Source organism: Mus musculus, chromosome 18 (genome assembly GCF_000001635.26).
Source record: "Mus musculus strain C57BL/6J chromosome 18, GRCm38.p6 C57BL/6J".
NCBI lineage: Eukaryota > Metazoa > Chordata > Mammalia > Rodentia > Muridae > Mus > Mus musculus.
Genome location: NC_000084.6, coordinates 10,900,478 through 10,920,698, shown reverse-complemented (window position 1 = coordinate 10,920,698; position 20,221 = coordinate 10,900,478). Strand labels below are relative to the sequence as shown.

The 20,221-nt window shown below is 44.3% G+C and overlaps 1 long non-coding RNA gene across 2 annotated transcripts in view; it reads right to left on the bottom strand.

The window, feature by feature from the left end:
• Positions 1 to 20,221, bottom strand: part of Gm35814 — a 109,395-nt gene that overhangs the window by 77,110 nt on the left and 12,064 nt on the right. The window contains exon 1 of one of the 2 annotated variants that reach the window (XR_003952550.1): positions 4,814 to 4,912. The exons of the other annotated variant lie outside the window; for it this stretch is intronic. This is a non-coding gene — a long non-coding RNA (predicted gene, 35814). Of the gene's footprint in view, positions 1 to 4,813; positions 4,913 to 20,221 lie in introns of those variants that run through there. 2 annotated transcript variants of the gene reach the window in all.

Sequence of the window (20,221 nt, the reverse complement as noted above, 5' to 3'; positions counted from 1 at the left end):
TGATACAAGGAGGGGTCCAGGTGTGGTCAGCTGATTCCACCCTGTTTTTCTGATAACCATAAATGAGAGAAACCCCACAGGCCCTTTGGCCCTGAGTTTGAGAGCTCCGATTTTCTGAGAATGGAGATATCTATCCCCCAACCCCTGTGCCAGTTTGTGGAATGCTATGCAAGGGGAATTTTAATAAGAAAAGGTATTTTAGTGAAATATTACAAAATGGAACATCATTAAGGACTGGAGTTGCTTCACCACATGAGGTCACAGCCCCTTACCTACCTAACCTTTGTCTCCTCCTGACGACTTGACTGCACACTATACCTGAGTTTCAGTTTGAAGGCTGGTCCATTTCCTGGTCTATCCCCGGTTTTCTCTAGTAATTCATGTGACCCAGGAATTTTGGAAAGGATCTACTGGAAGTTACTCTGACTTTTCTGTTTTTAATCTTTCTGGGAGTAATAAATCTTCTAGTCTCATTCATAATGCCACACTGGACTGGGTCATGACTCAGTTGATAGAGGGTTTGCCTTGATCCCCAGCACCGTATAAACTGGGCATGGTAGTGCATGTCCATAATCCAAGCCCTTGAAAAGCATAGTCAAGTTCAAGCTACTGAGTTCAGGGCCAGCCTGAGCTACGTTAGACTCCATGTCCAAATAAGAAGAACAAAGCCCTCCATATTCTGGGCCTGGTGACACGGATCTATAATCTCAATCACTGAGAAGCCTGTGAGACAGGACAGTTACAAGTTCAAGGCAGACCAACGGAGTGAGTGCGAGGCCAGCCTGGACAATTTAGTGAAACCTTATCTTAGCATAAAAGGTAAAGGAAAACTGAAGTCTGAGAATCCAGCTCAGGAGAGTGGGAGCCTGACATGTCAGGTTCAATCCCCACAGGCATGCACACTCACACAAGCAAGCCAAGCTTGGTGGCTGGGGCAAAATGAACAGCTCCATTTAAGGTCAGCCTGGACTATACAGCAAGATGCCTTCTCAGACCAAAAGGAAGAAAGCCACATGAAATGCTGCCCCGCTAGCCTCTGCTAAGGCAGGGCCACTCAGCAACCATTTTAGCAGCTAAACTTATCCCTAGGTGGGAATGTCTACCAATTCATATTGGATACAGAGAGTCTTAAGTAATAGTCAAATACTTGTAGAAAGGGGGGATATGTGTATGTCCTTGGCTTCAAACACATGGGAAAACAGCTTCAGAATGCTTACATACTTAATCTTGTCTTGATACAGTCTCACTGTGCAGCCCTGGCTGGCTGAGTTACAGAACTCACTTGTAGACCAGGCTAGCCTTAAACTCACTGGGACTCACCTGCCTCTGCCTCCCAATTGCCACCTCTGGTGTTTATAGGTGGAAAGTTTGGAGGTGGAATCAGGTTTTGAGGACTTTGAGAGATAGACATGGGTGGGTTTGGGTTGTTTTTTAGGTGAGAATGTAAGCTGCTAACCAGGTAGAGTGTGCATGCTTTCATCTCCAGCACTAGGAGGAAGAGCCCAAAGAACCAGAGGGGGGATTATATAATTATAAAATCAAAAAGTAAATCTCTTGAAAAAAGAATTGTTAGTACACAGCTGTCTTGGATTTGGCTCCACACAGCCTTGTAGGCCAGACATAATTTGCATAAATTGTACAAGTTGACTTCCATTTACCATGTGATGATTTCATAGCCACTTAGTCTTTTTGCCTAAGTATTTTGTACTGGAGTTTGGAGGAGTGGTCACTTTATATCAGACTTGAATGCACTACAAGAAAAAAAAAAAACAGTAATTCAAGGCCATCTTCAATTTCATAGCTCCTTTGAGGACACACTAGTCTATAAGACCCTGTCACCAAAGAGAGAGAGAAGGTATCCTGAAGAGGGAGCAAAGAATGGAGGGAGGAAGAGAGGGAGGAAAGGAAAGAGGGAGGAAGAAGGAGAGAGGGAGAGGGAGAGGGAGAGAGAGAAATACAAGCCATGAATCCAGGTCTTTTCTGAGCTAGGGTGGGCTTTTTGTCTCTGTTTAGTTTGTCAACTAGACATGTGATTCAGCCGAAAAACCTGACTCTGTCCCCTGAGACTGCTCGTGTCCCCCAAGGAGACTGCTCATGTCCCCTGAGACTGCTCGTGTCCCCTGACCCTGCTCAGGTCCCCTGGGACTGCTCAGGTCCCCTGAGAGAGACTGCTCCTGTCCCCTGACCCTGCTCGGGTCCCCTGAGACTGCTCGTGTCCCCTGAGGAGACTGCTCATGTCCCCTGAGACTGCTTGGGTCTCCTGACACTGCTTGGGTCCCCTGACAGAGACTGCTCTTGTCCCCTGAGGAGACTGCTAAGGTGACAGCCACAGAGATGCTACCTCACAAGAGGATCACATCTCCACAGCTGACTCCACTGTCTGGGCACACAGGAGACTCACACACACCATGTTCAGCCCACTTGAGTTTTCACATGGCTTGCTCTTGCTCCTAGAGCGATACGTTTTTCTTAAAAATTCTTAAAAGAGGGAAGCCAGAAAGCAGAAAGCAAACAGGGCGTGTGTGGCCACCAGTGGAAGGAGAACTTTGTTCAGTTTTTTTTTTTTTTTTTTTTTTTTTTAAACATGAAAGCTCAAGTAGAGGTTAAGAAAACAACTTAGGGAGCCACTCAGTCTGGATTCCAATTCCAGGTCCACTTACAAGCCTGGACCTTAGGCCAAAGACCTGAGCTTTTTAGGCCTCGGTTTCTTCATCTATACCTGGGCTTGTGCTATAAACATCATGTGTGTATGAAAATCACAAAGATAATCTGAGGGAAGTGGCTTTTGGAGTGTTTAACAAATAAAGTGTTAGTCACGATTAGTATGTGTACACCACATTGACACCATTGCTGTGGCCACTGTCTGCTGTAGCGCTCATGTTATCACCATTGTCCCTGTTGAGAACAACAAAAAGTCTGCTTAATTCCTTGAATCTCAAGTTTATAAATGCCTTCAAATACACACACACACACACACATATATATGTGTGTGTGTGTATATATATATATATATATATATATATATATATATATATAGAGAGAGAGAGAGAGAGAGAGAGAGAGAGAGAGATTGAAGTCTCATGTAGCCTAGGCTGTCTCGGACTTACCAGGGAGCCACACTTCAGCTGGTGATCCTTTGCCTCTCAAGTGTATGCTATGCAGGCCAGGCTCTCTATGGTACATCAACAACCCTGCACACTTTATCTTTAACAACAGTGGTATTAGCATTGGCAACAGTGTTTCCTACTTGACCCCTGTAAGTCATCCAGCCATAACACAGCAGGTCCTTTCTCAGTTCAGGTCAGAAGAGGACTTACTACTTTCCATACATGTCTCACTGAACCCTTGTAACAACTGGTGGGTTTGGTTACTTGTATTTTTCCATTTCACAGCCTCCCCCTACCAAAAAAGAGGGGAGCTTGCTGAGGAGAGGCCACTTACCTAGGCAACACAGTAAGCAACAGATGAAAGAAAGAAGCTCTCAAACTAGTTGGGTCCCAGAAGACAGATTTCCTTTCAGGGAATTATTATTCACAACAAACAGACTTTGTGTTCTTACCATCTGCTGTATGTGTGAATGTATGGGGTTGAGGGTTTAGCTCCTCGGCAGAGAATTTGCATAGCAGATGCTGGGTCTTGGTTTGGCCCTCAGCTAATAGAGTAGCTGGCTCTCTGCTGATTTTTATGAAAGGCTTTGCTCTGTCAATTCTACATAAGCAGGCTAAGTTCTCATCCCCCTTCGGGCCTCCCACACCTTCAGAGAACTCATCCTACATATGAGAATCCCCTTACCCCTTACAAGCCATCTGCTTTCTGCCAACAGAGCCCATGACCAGCTTTGCCATCCCAAAGGTACTGCATACTCCACGACATCCATCCCTAAAGGTCTTGCTCTAACAACCAGGTCATTCACCCAGCAATACCACCCAGAGTGCAGAGGGCACGAGCCTGACCTCAGTGCCTATGTCAAGTGGTTCACAACCACCTGTAGCTCCAGCCCAGGAGATATGAGCACAGGCATGCACACACATGAAAACACACACTTAAAAGTAAAAATAAATGTTATCCAGGCATAGCAACAAACACCTTAAAGACTTTTAAAAAGAGGAGGAGAAGAATTCTTTGAGTTTGTTGGGTATTGTGGTTCACTCTTATAATCCCAGCACTTGGGACCTGAGGCAGGAGGATTGTGGTGAGTTCTGGGTCAGACAGTACTATAGTGAAACTCTTCCTACCTCAAACAGGCAGAAAGACTCTATAAATGTACATTGCTTCTATAATTCCCCCTTGATATGATTCAGTGATTATCTGGAGGCCAGGGACTCTTTTTATTTATTTAGTATTTTATGCATATGGGTGTTTTGCCTGCATGCAAGTGTATGCATTGCATGCTGACCTGTTGAACTAGGTCAGAAGAGGGTGGTAGACCTGAAACTGGAGTTACAGACAGTTTCGAGCTGCCATGTGGGTTCTGTGATTCAAACCTGGGTCCTCTGGAATAGCAGTCAGTATTCTTAACCACTGAACCATATCTCTAGCCCCTCCCCCACTTTTTTTCTTTTTTTTTTTTAAATCTCAATTTCACAAATGGGAGGAAAAATAAGATTCTTGTCTATCTTTCCGGCTTATTCCTCTTCGCATATCCCTGAAAATGTGATTCCCTTCTTTATAACAGAATTTTGTATAATATACCACTTCTCTTTTTCTGAGGCACGCTCTCACTCTCCCTAGGTAGCCCGTCTGTCCTCAAACTGAAGATCCTCCTGCTTCAATGCCCAGTGCTGAAACTGCAGTGTGTGTTACCATGACCAACCTTGTTCTTTAAATCCATTCGTCTGCTTCCCTGGGCTACTGTAGATAGTGCTGAGGACAGAATTCCTCAACCATGACAGACAAAGTCCCTGACAGCCTTGTCGAGTAGATTCTGATCACAGGGCTCTAGGGTGGGGCCAGAGAACCCTAGTTTCCCAAGGACACGTGTGCATTACCTCAGCATGACTTTCAAGGAAGTCTCTTAATATTGGAGAAATATTAAGAGAGCTAAGCCCCACAGCCAATGAATGACAGGCTGGGATGTCAGTCTTGCTATATCTTTCCAACTCTATGGAGAAAATAGAAAGAAAAAGAGAAAGGAGAAAGAAAGAAAGAAGCGTTTGAACACACATACATCCACATGCAAACACATACTCAGGTATACATGTATGTATCCAGTATCAAAGCGAGTTCGTTTATTTATCTCATTTATGAATACTGAGAGAAAATGTTTGGTCCTGCATGTTGCTTGCACACAGTAAACCTGAACTCTGTCCATGTGTATTGCAACATTCAAGAGGGTCTGGTATGGCAGGCTTGCTCACTCCTTGAGTTTTCCCTGGGACTCCCTGCTCAACTCTGTGATGATTAAAGCCTTTGATGCTAACACCGTTTTTTCTATCTAGCCACCCACCCCCAACAGGACCTTACAGAAAAGCATTTTATAATTAATTTGAAGGGATCATTTATGGTGACTCATTGCCACCTCACATAGAGAAATAGGATGTTAGTCAATGAAACAGAGGTGTGGCCTTTGCTCCTCCAATGAGGTAGAAATTAAGTAAGGCAGTGTTTTAGGACTAAGTTAGAAGATGTATGTGAAGTGAGAGGGGGCAACAAAAAGATATAAGCAACTGATTTGAATGGTGTTTGGGAAGCTCCAGCTAGAACTTGGGCTTTGGACAAACTAAGCACACTCCTGCACCAAACTGCCCACTGGCCCTTTTAACCCTATGGGTAATTATTAATGAGGAGTAGTCCTGTGAAACTGAAAGATACAAGAACAAAAAGGAAGGGATCCCAAGAGCCAGTGGGCAAGTTAGGAGAGGAGGCCAGCATTGGAAGGCAGAGTGGGGTTTGGGGATATTGATGATTCAAATAGAAAGCAGGGACCAGCCAGGCTGGGGGACGGACATGACCCAGGGTATTCTTGGGATGCATTGAGCTGGCTCTACTTAAGAGTAGAGAAATCTCTATGGGACCCCAGCCAAAAAGAGTAGCAAAATGACTGACATGGGAAGTGGCAGGACAGTAAATAGTACAGGGGCTATCCACAGTTGTAGAAAGTATAATTGAATTCTGCCTCCCCCACCAAACAGGGAGAAAATGGGGTCGGCCACATCTATTTGAATCTTACATACATTCAGCAGTTGCCTGAGTTTTTGTTTTGTTTTCTTGCATCTTGCAAGCCCTAATTGAAATTAATGTGTGTATATGTATACACACACACAATATTTTTAAAGAACTCAGTGAAGGGGATGCCAATGCTATTGAGTATTGAGCAGCTGACATCCACTTAGCTGTGACTCCCAAATCATTTGCAATTAGGTGCAAATCCTGACCCAAAGGGACATTGGGTCAGCTGCTCTCATTCAGCATATCCCTGAAGCAGAGAGTAGCGAGAGAGGTAGGATGCTCTGTGGCTCTGAGGCTCTGTGAGTATTGCTCCTGTTTTTATTACCCTGCCAGGCTGACCTAGAACTCGATGCTGTCCAGATTAACCCTAAACTCATGGACATCTTCCTGTCTCAGCCTCCCAGGGGTCTCTGCTGTGCTCAGCCTCTAAGATGTTTTATAGGAGGAGGAAGAGGAACATCCCTATCACAACTGTGTCCAAGGACTATTTCAGAGCTCTTCTTAGCATCTAAGGCCAAGACATAGAAGACACACAAGCCTGAGGAGGTAGACACCAGGATGACTCCCAAGGGCCTACTATAGTTGCCAGGACACTGCTTTCCAGAAAGGAGAAAACAGGGACAACAGCAGCCACAGGGATCCTGAGGAAGACTAGTCAGTTTGCCTTTTTGCTAACAGATTAGACAATAGAGCAAGGCCTCTAAGAACAATGAGACTAAGAGAGGGCTGGGCCAGGAGAACAAGAGTCCAACTTCCTGATTTCTAAAGCATGAGGGCTGAGGGCCACCTGGGTGAGAGGCCTGAGGCTGCCTCTGCCAGGTTCTCTTTCCTAGGTGGCTCCCAGTCCTCCAGGCTCAGGGGACTTTGTGCCTTCAAGGAGTCATTACTCAGCAAAAAGCAGAAGTCTGCCTGGAGAGCAACCTCAACACAGAGCTATCCAAGTGGGACAATTTGCATAATTTTCCTATTTGTCTTTGCAACAGTTTTGTCCTCTACGTATTTTCGATTCCAGTTCTAAGACATTAAGGCTCAGAGAACTGACTCCAATTCTCCGAGCTTGTCAGTCAGTGCCAGGATTCAGTCCTTGGTCTCCTTCATTCCCAGCCTCATGTGCATGTCAGAAGAGAAAGAGCACAGCCGTCACGACCAGAGCCAATAAAGGACCATTCTCCTATGAGCACCTGTTGTATACATGTGTTCATACAGGTGATCTCTCCCATGTAGCCTGGGTTGGCCTCACACTCACTTTGTAGCTAAGGATGTCCTAGAACTCCTAGTCCCTCTGCCCTCGCTTCCTAGGTGCAAGATTTACAGACATGCACTACCACACAGAGCTAAATAATCTTTTATAATTTTTTTTACATTTATCTTTATTATTTTATGTGTCTGAGTGCTTTGCCTAAAACAAATAGAAACTGTTCTAAGTAGCCATTTTGTCTTCTAAACAACCCTACAGGAAAGGATACTCATTACTAATGTATCTGTTAATTGTAAATTGGCATTATTAAAACTGACGAAGTTTAAACCCTTCAAGTGTTTGGAGCTTAGGGTTTGGAGTAGGGAACAAAGAAGAGGTTAGCATTCTTCAAAAGTGTGAAGGGGGCTTGTACCTACTGGGAAAGTGAACCCCTAAATTTTAACAAGCTATGGACAAAAACATGTGCCAAATTTGTTGTTGTTAAAATAGCGATAAATATTATTATTTAAATTATTATTTCATGGTGATCACCATGAAATTTTCATGAGAGGAAAGGAAAATAAATGGGCTTACCCATCATTGGCTCAAATTCCTCATGTGGCCAACAGGAAATATATTTCCTAGTACAGGTGATCCCGGTGGCAGGATGGAGGCTCCTGCTCATCCCACAGCAGCTCTGAAGCATGACTGTCCCTTTGAGGGCCCCAGCACTCACCCTTTACACCTACTCCAAAGGAAAAGAAACCTGTCTACTTCTCCAAGCTGCAATGCCAGCCAGCTGTGCACACTCTACAAGTGTAGCCGACTTTGGTGCTCCTAATCGCTCACCAAAACTCAAGGCATGGTCTGACCCTGCAAAGGCCTTTGGCTTTTATAAGAAGTTCTCAGAACCTGGAAGCACAGAATTACCAAAAAGTGACACAAAAAGCCACTGCTGTGTCTTAGCTCTGGCACCACTATTTACTCTGCAGTTCACCAAGCCCATGCCATGACACCTACCATCTCAGACCCACCGCAATCAGCCTGCACAAAACTGCCCTGCCCAGGAAGCAGAGGAAGCGCTCCTTTCCTCTCCTCTCCAAAGCAATGTTTCCACAGTGTTCAGCAGAACATTGCTACTAAGGCTGGGGGTGTGGCTTAGCTGGCAGAGTGCTTGCCTAGCATAGGAGAAGTCCTCAGTTCAATACCCAGCAGTAAACGGTGATATATATCTTGAGGCCAAAGCCAGCCTGGGCTATAGAAGATTGCTTCAAAAAACTAGCAACTAAAGACTGAGAGAGTAGATGTACCCTAATCAGTGTTGTTCTGATAAATCTACTCCAAGATGCTTGATGCCAGTTTTGTGAATGGGGCAGGGGGTGCACACATGTATAGGTGGGCACATGTATGGCTTTGAATAGAGGCCAGAGGTTGACATTGGGTGTCTTTCTCAGTCTTTTTGAAACAGTCTCTCTCTAAACCTGGTGCTTGCTGATTTACCTAGACCAGCAAACCCCAACGTCTCCATATCCCCTAACTCACCCAGAGAACCTCCTGTTTCCACCTAGCTAGCACTAGAACTGTAGGCATGTGTGATCTTGCTTGGGATCCAAACTCAGGGTCCTCATGCTCACACAGCAAGCACTTTAATAACCCAGCCATCTTTGCTAGGGTTTCTATTGCTACAGCAAAATGTCATGACCAAAAAGCAAGTTGGGGAGGAAAGGGTTTACACTTCCAGATCATAGCCCATCATTGGAAGAAATCAGGACAGGAACTCAAACAGGGCTGGAGCCTGGCAGCAGGAGCTGATGCAGAGGCCATGGAGGGGTGCTGTTTACTGGCTTGCTTCCCAGGATTTGCTTAGCCGGCTTTCTTATAGAACTCAGGACCACCAGCCTAGGGATGGCTCCAGCCCAACTAATCACTAACTTAGAAAATGCTTTACAGCTGGATCTCATGGAGGCATTTTCTCAACTGAGGCTCCTTCCTCTCTGATGACTCTAGCTTGTATCAAGTTGACACAAACCCAGTCAATACACCAGCTATCTTCCCAGTCCTTGAATACTAATTTTAAGTGTGAGCATCAAAGCCAGTCATGGCAGTGAACACACCTATAACCCTAGAACTCAGGCAGCAGAGGCAAGAGGATCACAAGTTCAAATCCAGCCTGAGCTACACAGCAGAAAGATATGACAAGCACTAGTCCTGAAGTATCTATACTCAACCGAAAGATGCAGCCCCCATTGATATTAACACTTCCTTTCCTTCATGGCTTATTTATTTGGCTGGGCTACAGGCCTCTGTGCCATATGCTATGTATGAGCAGAGCAAAAGCGCTTGACTTATTCTTTATGTTGCTTGGTCAAATGAACTGAGTGTTTTGTTTCTTTTCTATTTCTCCTTTCTAGAGAAGGAGTTGGGGAAAGATATCTTTCAGACCAAGACTCAGTGTGTCATTCTCTGTGACCTGATAACATTCATGTCACTCCTGAACCATGGTAGTTTTTTACAAGGAAGAATGTTGTAAATTTTTTCCCAGTCCTTTCTTCAGTGTTACAAATCCTTAGTAAATAATCACACTTCTTTGAGGAGTGGCCTTGGATTTCTTGGGGGCCTGATCACAAAGGGTAGAGTTGACCAGACCCCAGCAGCATTGCCAAGATTCCTTCTGTAATTCCCAAATTCTTCTAAATTTTTTTTTTTAAAAAGCTTCATCCTTTTCCTCAGGTCAGATTAAATTGAGCAATCCCTACAATAAAACACATACCTATTTTTTCTGTGGATCTGTGAATATTCTCTGGAGGTCTTTTGAGGTCCCTGGAAGTGATGTAAGTCTTCTCAGGGCATTCTTGCCCAGCATCTGACTTTTCCTTGCCAAGCTGTGCTTATATTTAGCAGTGTGTGTGTGTGTTTTATTAAAAATATTAATGAAAATGAATACACATCACACCAAAACTTATGGGACACAATTAAAGCAGTGGTAAGAGGAGGAAAACTCATAGCTCTAAGTGCCTCCAAAAAGAAACTGAAGAGAGCTTACACTAGCAGCTTGACAACACACCTGAAAACTCTAGAACAAAAAAAAGCAAATACACCCAAGAGGAGTAGATGGTAGGAAATAATCAAACTCAGGGCTGAAATCAACCAAATAGAAACAAAAAGAACTATACAAAGAATCAACAAAAGCAGGAGCTGCTTCTTTGAGAAAATCAACAAGATAGACAAACCCTTAGCCAGACTAACGAGAGCACAGAGATAGTATGCAAATTAATAAAATCAGAAATGAGAGGGAGACATAACAATGAAATATATCTTAAAATAATTATTCTGTCTTTCTGTCTGTTGAATATTAACAGTTGAAAATATTAAGATCGTGTTCATATATATATATAGAGAGAGAGAGAGAGACAGAGACGAGACAGAGACAGAGAGAGAGTCTGAAAAGCAAAAGATCCAACCAAACAAAAGAGTATGTGTTTTTGTTATCCCTGGAATGACATAATTACAAAGCTAACATTAGTGTGTGTGTCTGTCTATCTGTCTGCCTGTCTGTCTATGTGAGTGTATTAAAGATTAAAGTGAAGTCTATTGTAATCTAGGCTGGTTTAGACTTTGTAGCCACAGCTGCCTCCAACTCAGTCTTCCAGTCTGTCCAAAGAACTGAGCTTACTGATATGTGCCATTCTGCCTGGCTAGGACCATAGGTGTTAAGTTAAATATTCATTGCTGGATGCACCCTTCAAGAGCTAGCATTAATATTGTACAGATTCCATGGCTGACCTATTGACCCAGGGCCTGATATGCCCATCATCCAGCTGTAAGCGCCTACCTTCCCAATAGCTCTGCCTTCAGAAGACTGACAACTACCCAGCCAGCTGCCTCAACTCTGTCCCACAGCAAGCTGCCTCCCTCCCCCACTTTCCCAAACATCTTGGGCATCTCAAACAATCCCAATTACACTCAGGTTGTTTAAACAAACAGCAACACAATTCCCCAGCTAAGAACCAAAGCTGAGGGGCTCTCTGTGGGTAGCTCTCACCACCTCCACCCCTGACCCCCACACACTGCCAGCCACTTTCAGGGAAGAGTGGCCCCAGCAGAGACAATGGGGCTGTGACTTAACAGTGGGCACTTTTCCGTGTCTAAATGTTTACAGACACTTGGTAAAGTGTCTCAGGCCAACTTCCCAAAGAACAACACCTCCACACCACTGAGCTTGTTTAAGTAGGCAATCCCAGATAAGAAGGGGGCTCCTTCTCTTCAAAAGTCAAGAACACAAGATGGGCTGGAGTCCATGGTGTGTGAGGTTTCACAGATTCTATTAAAATTCTCTCAGTTCCCGCTTGTTCTTGAAAGAATAGATTTACCCTAAGAAGAGGTGATATTGAAGGGCATGACTTTTAATTTCATGGCTGAGCTGGCTCAGTGTGTGGCAAGGGTCCTTCCCTACCTCCTCTCCTTATCAATGCACCCTGCATTCATTGCTGTTGGCATGAAGAAGACTGCCACTGCACCTCCCAGTCTCTCTAGACATCTTTCTCAAGGGCAGTTGCCAAGTCTATGAGAAATGCCCCATGGTGTGATGGGGGTCTTGGGGTGTTCATGGTCCACCAAGCAGATATTTATAGATGTTCTATTTAAGTAAATTCCATTACAGTTCAGAGACTGAGCAAAGATGAAGTCTAGACTCACACATTTGGAAGAATGTAGCAAGAGACTTTAGAGGGGCCAAATGTAGATATTAGGGGATCAGGAAAAGTGATGGCTTCTGAGTGAGAAAAGAGGAGAGGAGGGGAGGGGAGGGGAGGGGAGGGGAGGGGAGGGGAGGGGAGAGGAGAGGAGAGGAGAGGAGAGGAGAGGAGAGGAGAGGAGAGGAGAGGAGAGGAGAGGAGAGGAGAGGAGAGGAGAGGAGAGGAGAGGAGAGGAGAGGAGAGGAGAGGGCAGAGATTCAAAGGGGAGGTGCTGAGTCTCCCTGCTCAGCACTGAGATCTGTGGGCAGATTTTGTCACTTTGTATTTCTTCTTTCTTGTCTCTTTTTTCCTTTCTTTTGTTTGTTTGCTTGCAACAGCACTTGTGTAGCCCAAGCTGGCCTCTAACTTGCAATGTAGCCAAGGTTGACTTTGACCTGAGCCTCCTTGCCTCCACTTCCCAAGTGCTGGGATTACTAGTGTGTACTACTGTTCCTGTTTGTATGTAGTGTTGAGGATCTAACCCAAGGCTTCATGCATAGTATTCTCCTATTCTGTGAATCGTAGACCTAAAGAGACTCTTTGGACCCAGCCCAGGCTAGCCTCAACCTCACCATCCTCCCAGGATTATAGGAATGCACCATCACACCTGGTCTCATGCATATCTTTTTTTAAAGAATATTTATTTATTTTATGTATATGAGTACACTGTTGCTGTCTTCAGATACACCAGAAGAGGGCATTGGATCTCATTACAGATGGTTGTGAGCCACCATGTGGTTGCTGGAAATTAAACTCAGGGCCTGTGGAAAAGCAGTCAGTGCTCTTAACTGCTGAGCCATCTCTCCAGCCCCACATTTTTTAAAAGTATTATTTCTTTTTGATTGTTTGTTGGTTTGTTTTTATTGCAGGATATCTCATCATACTGTGAACCCTAAGATTGTGTTATTTACTGGGGAAAAAAAAACTGTTCCTATTTGTGGTGTGGCTTAGCCCTTAGCACACACCTTTAATTCCTCTGGCTGGAATTCATATACTATATATACTATATACACTTTACACAGCATACACACTGTATACACTATATACTGTATACACTGTGTGTACTGTATGTACTATATACTCTGAACACACTGTAAATATGGTACACACTGTATACTGTCCACGGTGCACATACTAAATATGCTATATACCCTATACATACCGCACACACTGTACACACTGCACATACTATTTAGACTGTACATGCTATATATACTATGCATACTGTACACACTAAACACACTATATACACTGTACACACTGTAGACACTGTACACATTATATACACTGTACACACTATACACACTACACTGTACACACTGCACATACTATATACACTATACATTCTATATATACAGTACACATTGTATATACTATACACACTGGTATGATTTCATTTCTTTTCATCATATTTTTAACTGTATCTCTACAGATGCTGTTAGATACTTTTTTTAAAGACAGAGTCTTGCTCAGGGACATAGTCTCAAACTATGGACTCTCTTCTCGGCCTGCTGAGCTTTTATATTACAGGGATTTGCCACAGCTCCCACTTTATTAAATACTACTTTGCATATATCTTTAAATGCATCACTAATGTAGCATACATTTTATAAATTGAGTTTCCTTAAAAGTGATTTTCACAATGGGGCTGAAGAGATGGCTTAGCAGTTAGGATCATATACTGTTGTTCTTCCAGAGAACCTGAGTTTGGTTCCCTGCACCCCACTGGATGGCTTACCACTAACTGCTTCAGGGACTCCAATGCCACCTTCCCGCTTTGGTGGACACCCATTTACATGTGACACACATACAAATAAAAACCTTAGAAAACATTTTTAGAAAGGCAGTCTAGCTCTCTTAAGCTCTCACCTCTTACTCTCATCTCTAGCCCTCCTTCTCCCCCTCCCTTCCCCCTTCCCTCCACGTGGCCATGGCCGGCCTCTCTTTCTACCTTCGCTCTTTTTCTCTGCCTTTCTACAATAAAGCTCTAAAACCATAAGAGAGAGAGAGAGAGAGAGAGAGAGAGAGAGAGAGAGAGAGAGAGAGAGAGAGAGAGAGAAAGGAAGGAAGGAAGGAAGGAAGGAAGGAAGGAAGGAAGGAAGGAAGAGAAAGAAAGTCAGTGTACACTATTCTTGAAAGTCCTGGGTCTGGTGAGGGCTAGTCCTTTAGTCCTTTGGACCTTGGTTTTGTTTTTTGGTTGTTTTGTTTTGTTTTGTTTATTGAGACAGGGTTTCTCTGTATAGCCTTGGCTGTCCTGGAACTCACTTTGTAGACCAGGCTGGCCTCGAACTCAGAAATCCACCTGCCTCTGCCTCTGGACATTGTATTAAGTAAGGCTACTCTCAGAGCAAGCAATTGAACTCTGGATGAAAAATCCCTTTTCATTTGCAAACTTGCAAGAACAACTAACAAATGTCATTGACTCTTCCTTATTTGGGTACGGTGTTGTAAGGTCTCATTATGTAGCCTAGCCTGGCCTCTGATTCATAGAGATTCACCTGCCTCTGTCTTCTGGTTGCTGGGATTAAATCTGTAGATCACTAAACTGTAGCTTTTCCTCTGATGGTAGTCCATCTTCCTGCCCCAGGCTTCCCAAACCAGAAAGCAGCAGGAGATGACTGAAGGAGGTGTCCTCTGGGAAAGAGGAAAGTCTTTACTGTGCTAATGACCAACAAAGAAGGGTTATAAAACATAAGACTTTTACCTCTCTGACATTTTCAACCAAGTGTGGGGGTGGGGAGCAGAGGGAGGGCTCAGTATCAATCTCCAAAATCCCCTAGTCAGTAAGGAATAAAAAAATCCAGAAAAATTTCTGGAAACTGACGGCCAAAGAAGAAAGATGAAGTTTCCCTTTCTGCTCATTGCTGTTGCCAGTGCTACAGTAAGTTCCTTCTGCGTATCTGCTAATTCACTCTAAGCCTTGAAGTCCCTCCTCTGACTCTACAGCCCACACAAGCTGGTCCATATATTCCATAATCTGTATTTCCCAACTAAGTGGTTCATCAACTCCTACAAAACGCACACACTGCACCCATACCCTTGACTGGAGTACTGAGAACACAGATGGTGCTAATCTGATTCCAGAGGCTCAGGCAAGGAGACCCAGGGCTGTGGTCCCATAGAGGAGCCAACCATCTTTGTCAGGGCCTGATGCTTTTCTCTCCAGAATAAACACAAAGCAGAGGCTGAACTCCCATCAGGATGACCTATAAGTGACCCTTGGGCTGACCTAACATTCTGGTCACTCTCACCGACAGGTTTGTTTATCTTGGAACCTCAGAGCCTCTGTGCCCAAAAGCTGTAGCCCTGGACTCTCAGTCCTCAGCAGTGAGCTGTCAGTCTCCGCTTAAGTGCATGTTGGATGGCTACATGATAGCCTGAGTTTATTTACCAAAACCTGATGTTTATGCTGTCCAGCCGTGAGCTGGGGCCTCGGGTGCTGAATTTAGCAAGCAGGGAGCCAACCAGACGTCTCCAGTGGGCATTAGTTGTCACCCCTCAGGATTATCAGTGGACCCCATAGAGCACCTCTCTGCCTAGGTCCTCAGAGATTAAAGGTTCCCTGTCAATTTGAATTTGACATTTCCATACAAAAGAGAGATCTGTGGCTAAGCCATTTCCCACTTTTAGTGTAGACACACAACTACAGTTGAGGCAAAGGGGAACCTTTAGCTTCTAACTAATGGGGAAGTCACACTGCAAAGTGGTTCATCTAACAGCACAGTAGGCAGTTTACAGGTGACACCAGCACCATGCTAATTATGAAAGAAAGACATATGTTAGATGGGGTAACAACAGCAAATCCCCAAAACAAAACAGGATCCAAGAGTTTCCTGAAGCCAGCACATTCCTAGCATGGATGTGGTGATAGCACCAACAATAGCTAAATCTCTAGCATATCCATCACTTCGAATATTATTGTTTCTTGTGATAAGAATATGGAAAGTCCTCTGGTCTAGGTGTTGTGCAATACACATGGTTGTCATAGGGACAAGATGGTGCAACTGCAGGAGAGTGTATCACACAAAAGGAGAAAGCACGGGTGACAAGCACTTTCCTTTTGAACGTATATCTTTTTCTGATGCAGTCTCTTAAGGAACCGACTTGTCAGTCTCAGAGGCAACCTGAAAGAGATGAGGCCCATTCAGGAACTTGACTTCACTCTCATTCAGACCAACCCCTACACACTGTCTTTAAAGATCCTTTTTTCAAATGACTGAGGAAGGCAAACATGAACTTCTAAATAAACCAGGGCAAATCAAGACTGACAAGGTTGCTTACAAGCTAGGCTCTTTTTCTACCTACCCCCAAACAAATTTGAAGTAGCTCTGAATCTTTGAGGAATGCCTTTATTTGGTAGACAAGAGAACCATGCTCCTGCAGAGGGCCATGCCAAAAAGAGGACTCTCCTCTATCCTATTAAGGTTCCACTTGTCAGTGACTCCCAAGGCCCCTATTATCAGCCTTGGCTTAAATAAACCTTCTGCTGATGTATACCCACTGCCTCCCTGCAAGCTGCAGGCCCATTCATCAATGTCACCTCTGCAGAGTGGCCGCCATGACAGTTCATGATCATTAACCAGCCTGGCGTGCTTTGTGTTAAAGTTAAGATACATCAAACACAGCAACTCTCTTTATCCTTAATGTTCCAAGAGACAAGGATACACTAGGGTGAAGTCGGCCCAAATCACACAGCTTTGACAAAAGGTGAAAAGTGAACACTGGCGGGACAGGCTGGAGTGTTGAGTATGCCCTCCCCCCCACCCCCCAAATCTGCTCCACTCTCAGAGGCAGAACACTGGGGGAACAGGAATGTTACTAGCTTGAGCTAAAATAGAGCTTCAAAGGGCCCTGCAACATGACTCCTTCCCCTCCAGTTCCGACCTCCCACCCCCAGAAAGGCCTCTGTCACAGATTGGCTGGGATCTAGCTAGCCATCACCCTCTGCTGACATACCCTTCCTTATCCAGACTCCTTCATAGACTTTCCTTACTCAGCTCTCATCCATGGAAGGAGTGGCAGATGAGCAGCTTCTCTTCTCATCTCTGCAAAGTTTGTGTGAAACAACAGCTAAAGAAAAAGCCCACGAATTTGAGAGAGGGCAAAGGGTGGGGTTGCATGGGAGTTTTGAAGGGAGGAAAGGGAAGGTGGAAATGATGGTATTATATTAAAATGTAAAAAATAAGAAAAATACTATCAACTTTTAAAAACTTTAAATAACCAAAGGAAAGTTTAAGGTATCAGGGCCTGAAAATTCATGTACCTGGATGATCCTGTTCACACAGCAAGGCCTAAGGCCTTGATATTTTAATTGACACTTGAATATTTTCCTTATCCTGACTCCTTTGTAGCCTGGCCCAGGTTAGGAAAACAACCTTGAGAAGTGCTCCAAGAAGGAAGCTGGCTCATCCAGTCATCATCTAACAGTTAAATAGCACAGCACAAAGAAGGAACATGGGCCAGTCACTGTCTAACAGTTAAATAACACAGCACAAAGAAGGAACGTTGCTCCTCACTGACCTTGTCATCAAAAGAGTTAAGCATGCATGCAAGTCCGTCCCTCTTTCTTTAGATGACAGGTAAGGTTATGAGAACCCAGAAATGGAGTATTATCATTAGGGGCGTAGACTCTAGAAAGATGTATGAAATACTTATACTGACCCCAGACTTTGGAGTTGCAAGGAATGGAGGTGGAAGACAAAGAAGCTTCCCCAGGAAAGGGGTCGACTGGGCCCAGCTTGGGGGCTGAGCTAGGAAAAGGGGACAATTCATGCAAACGTATAAAATTCTAAGCTAGTGTTTATCAGGCATGTGCTACAGCCCGAGCAGTACACTCTGTGTGTGTGTGTGTGTGTGTGTGTGTATGTGTGGGAGCCACCAGCCATAAGGTGCCATCAATATTGCCATGAAGCTGGTCTGATATGGGATGTGCCTCCAAAGAGTCAAAGACAAAGTCAGTTTTGAGATTCCCCATGAAGGAAAGAATGTGAGCTAATGCTGTGGCAAACACGCACATGAATCGAGCATTGGATGGGAGGTTACACGGCGGAGGTTAAATTAAATTAACCGTTTCCGTTAATCTCACCTGCCTCTCGTCTCTTGGCTCTGGTTGTTTTTCTTTTTATAACCAGACTCTCTCCAGTCTTTTCAATAGCCATACAAGCATTAGATCTTTGTTTTGTTCAGCTGAGAACGTGAAGGTGCTCTGAGGTAACCTGCTGCACAGAGCAGGTAAATTATAGGAAGAAGAAGTCGTGACGGCGCTAGGTGTGCAGCAATATTGATCAGGAAAGGAGTGGAATTCACAGCAACAGAGCAACTTTGTTCAATGTATTTTGTGTGGTGGCCGTAAGCTTCTAGCAAGTCTCCTGCTGAGCATATAAATGCACCTTGATGTCTCCTTGGCCTGCCTTCAGGCTGAAGACATGCAGGCAAATGCTACAAGGATAACTGTTAGCTGGAAATCAAATGGTGGGAAATATGAACCCAAAAAGGAGAAATCTCTATGTTCTGGATGAGTTGTGACAAGGGTCTTGTTGACATTGTGACATTATATTTTGGCATGGTCCCAATGCCATTATTAACAAAGTCATATGTTCAAGTTTGCACCTTTATCCCAAAAGGCTTTTCTTTCACAAATCCTAAATAGTGAAGGGTGAAGGAGAAGGGTCTCCCCACTTCCCAGCAATTGGGGATTGGTGGAACGAGCCCATAACAGTTCACTGATGGGGAGTTGGGGGAGGGGTGATAAAGGGGCCCTGCTAGTATCCAGGCAGAAGTGGCCGACCTCTGCCCCTTTGCCCCCAGGACTAGAGAAGAAAGGTGGAGGTCAGGATGAGAATACTGCTCCTTTGCTAGTGCCTGGTCCAGGAACCATCCCTCCTACTATAACAACCTGGGGGAAGCAAAGGAAGCCACACAAAGATACTTTCCTGATATTGCCAATGGGACATGCTTTGAAACATTGACAATGGGACTGCAAACAGATATATTTTAGGCAATCTGGTAGTAACTGCCAAGTCATAAATATATTTCTGGTTTGTTTTTCTTTCTGTTCTGAGTCAGGGTTTTATATATCCCAGGCTGATCTCCAACTAATAACCAGCCTTGAATTTCTGTCTTTCTTGCCTCCATCTCCTGAATACTGGGTTAGAGGTATGAACTCCCATGCTTGGTGGCAAATATGTGCTTTTTGTGACTCAGCAATCCTTCTAGAGTATTCCACACCAACATACTTACTCCAGGAGAGAATATTCCTGGCAGCATTTTAATGCTCTGTAACAATTGTTTTATAAAAGCAAAATCCAAAATCAATCTAAATCAGTAAAAGAGCTATCAAATCACAGTGCAGCCACATCAAAGGGAGTAGCATAAGTCTATGGGCAGAGAGATGGACCAATAGTTCAGCCTGTTCTAAAAACACACATTCAAGAGGAATAAACCCTACACTGGTGTTATCCCTGAGATAACACTATAAGTGTGCTAACAGCAGGTAAGGTAGAATTGTACCTGCAGGAAGGGGTGTAAATGTCCTCAGGCAGACAAGAGAGGCTCCTGCTAGGACAAGCTGCTCACTCATCCCCTTGGATGCAGTGAAGGGAGCTTTCTTCTGAGATCCCTGAGCCAGACTTGCTGGGTTGTTTTGGGGGGAATGGAGGTAAGACAAAGTAACCTTGTAATCATGAATGAGTCATAACTCTGTTCACAGTACACCTTCCTCACTGGCTCCTGTGAATTCCCGGCTTACCTGAAGCTCTCTATGGAGACTAAGCTGGCTGCAGATTCACAGAGCTATGCCTGATTGTGCCACCTGGGTTCAGAAATTAAAGGCCACCACACCAAGCTCCTCCTTTTTTTAAATTTAAGAACCCCAAACCCATCACCCAAAATAAAAGCAAATGCAGGGATGGCAGTCTTTCCAAGAACATATGCCACCATATGCCCACTTCCCAACTTCCCATTTCTTCCTCATCATTTCCTGACTTTTATTTTGCTCTTGTTTGTGTGAATTTGGTTTGGCTTTGATTGATGCTGGCAATTGAACCTTATGCATGCCAAGCACACATTCTACCACCCGCTACTCCCCTCAGCCCTTCATCTTATTAATAGATGTGTTGAATCTATATGTATTCTTTTAGAAAAC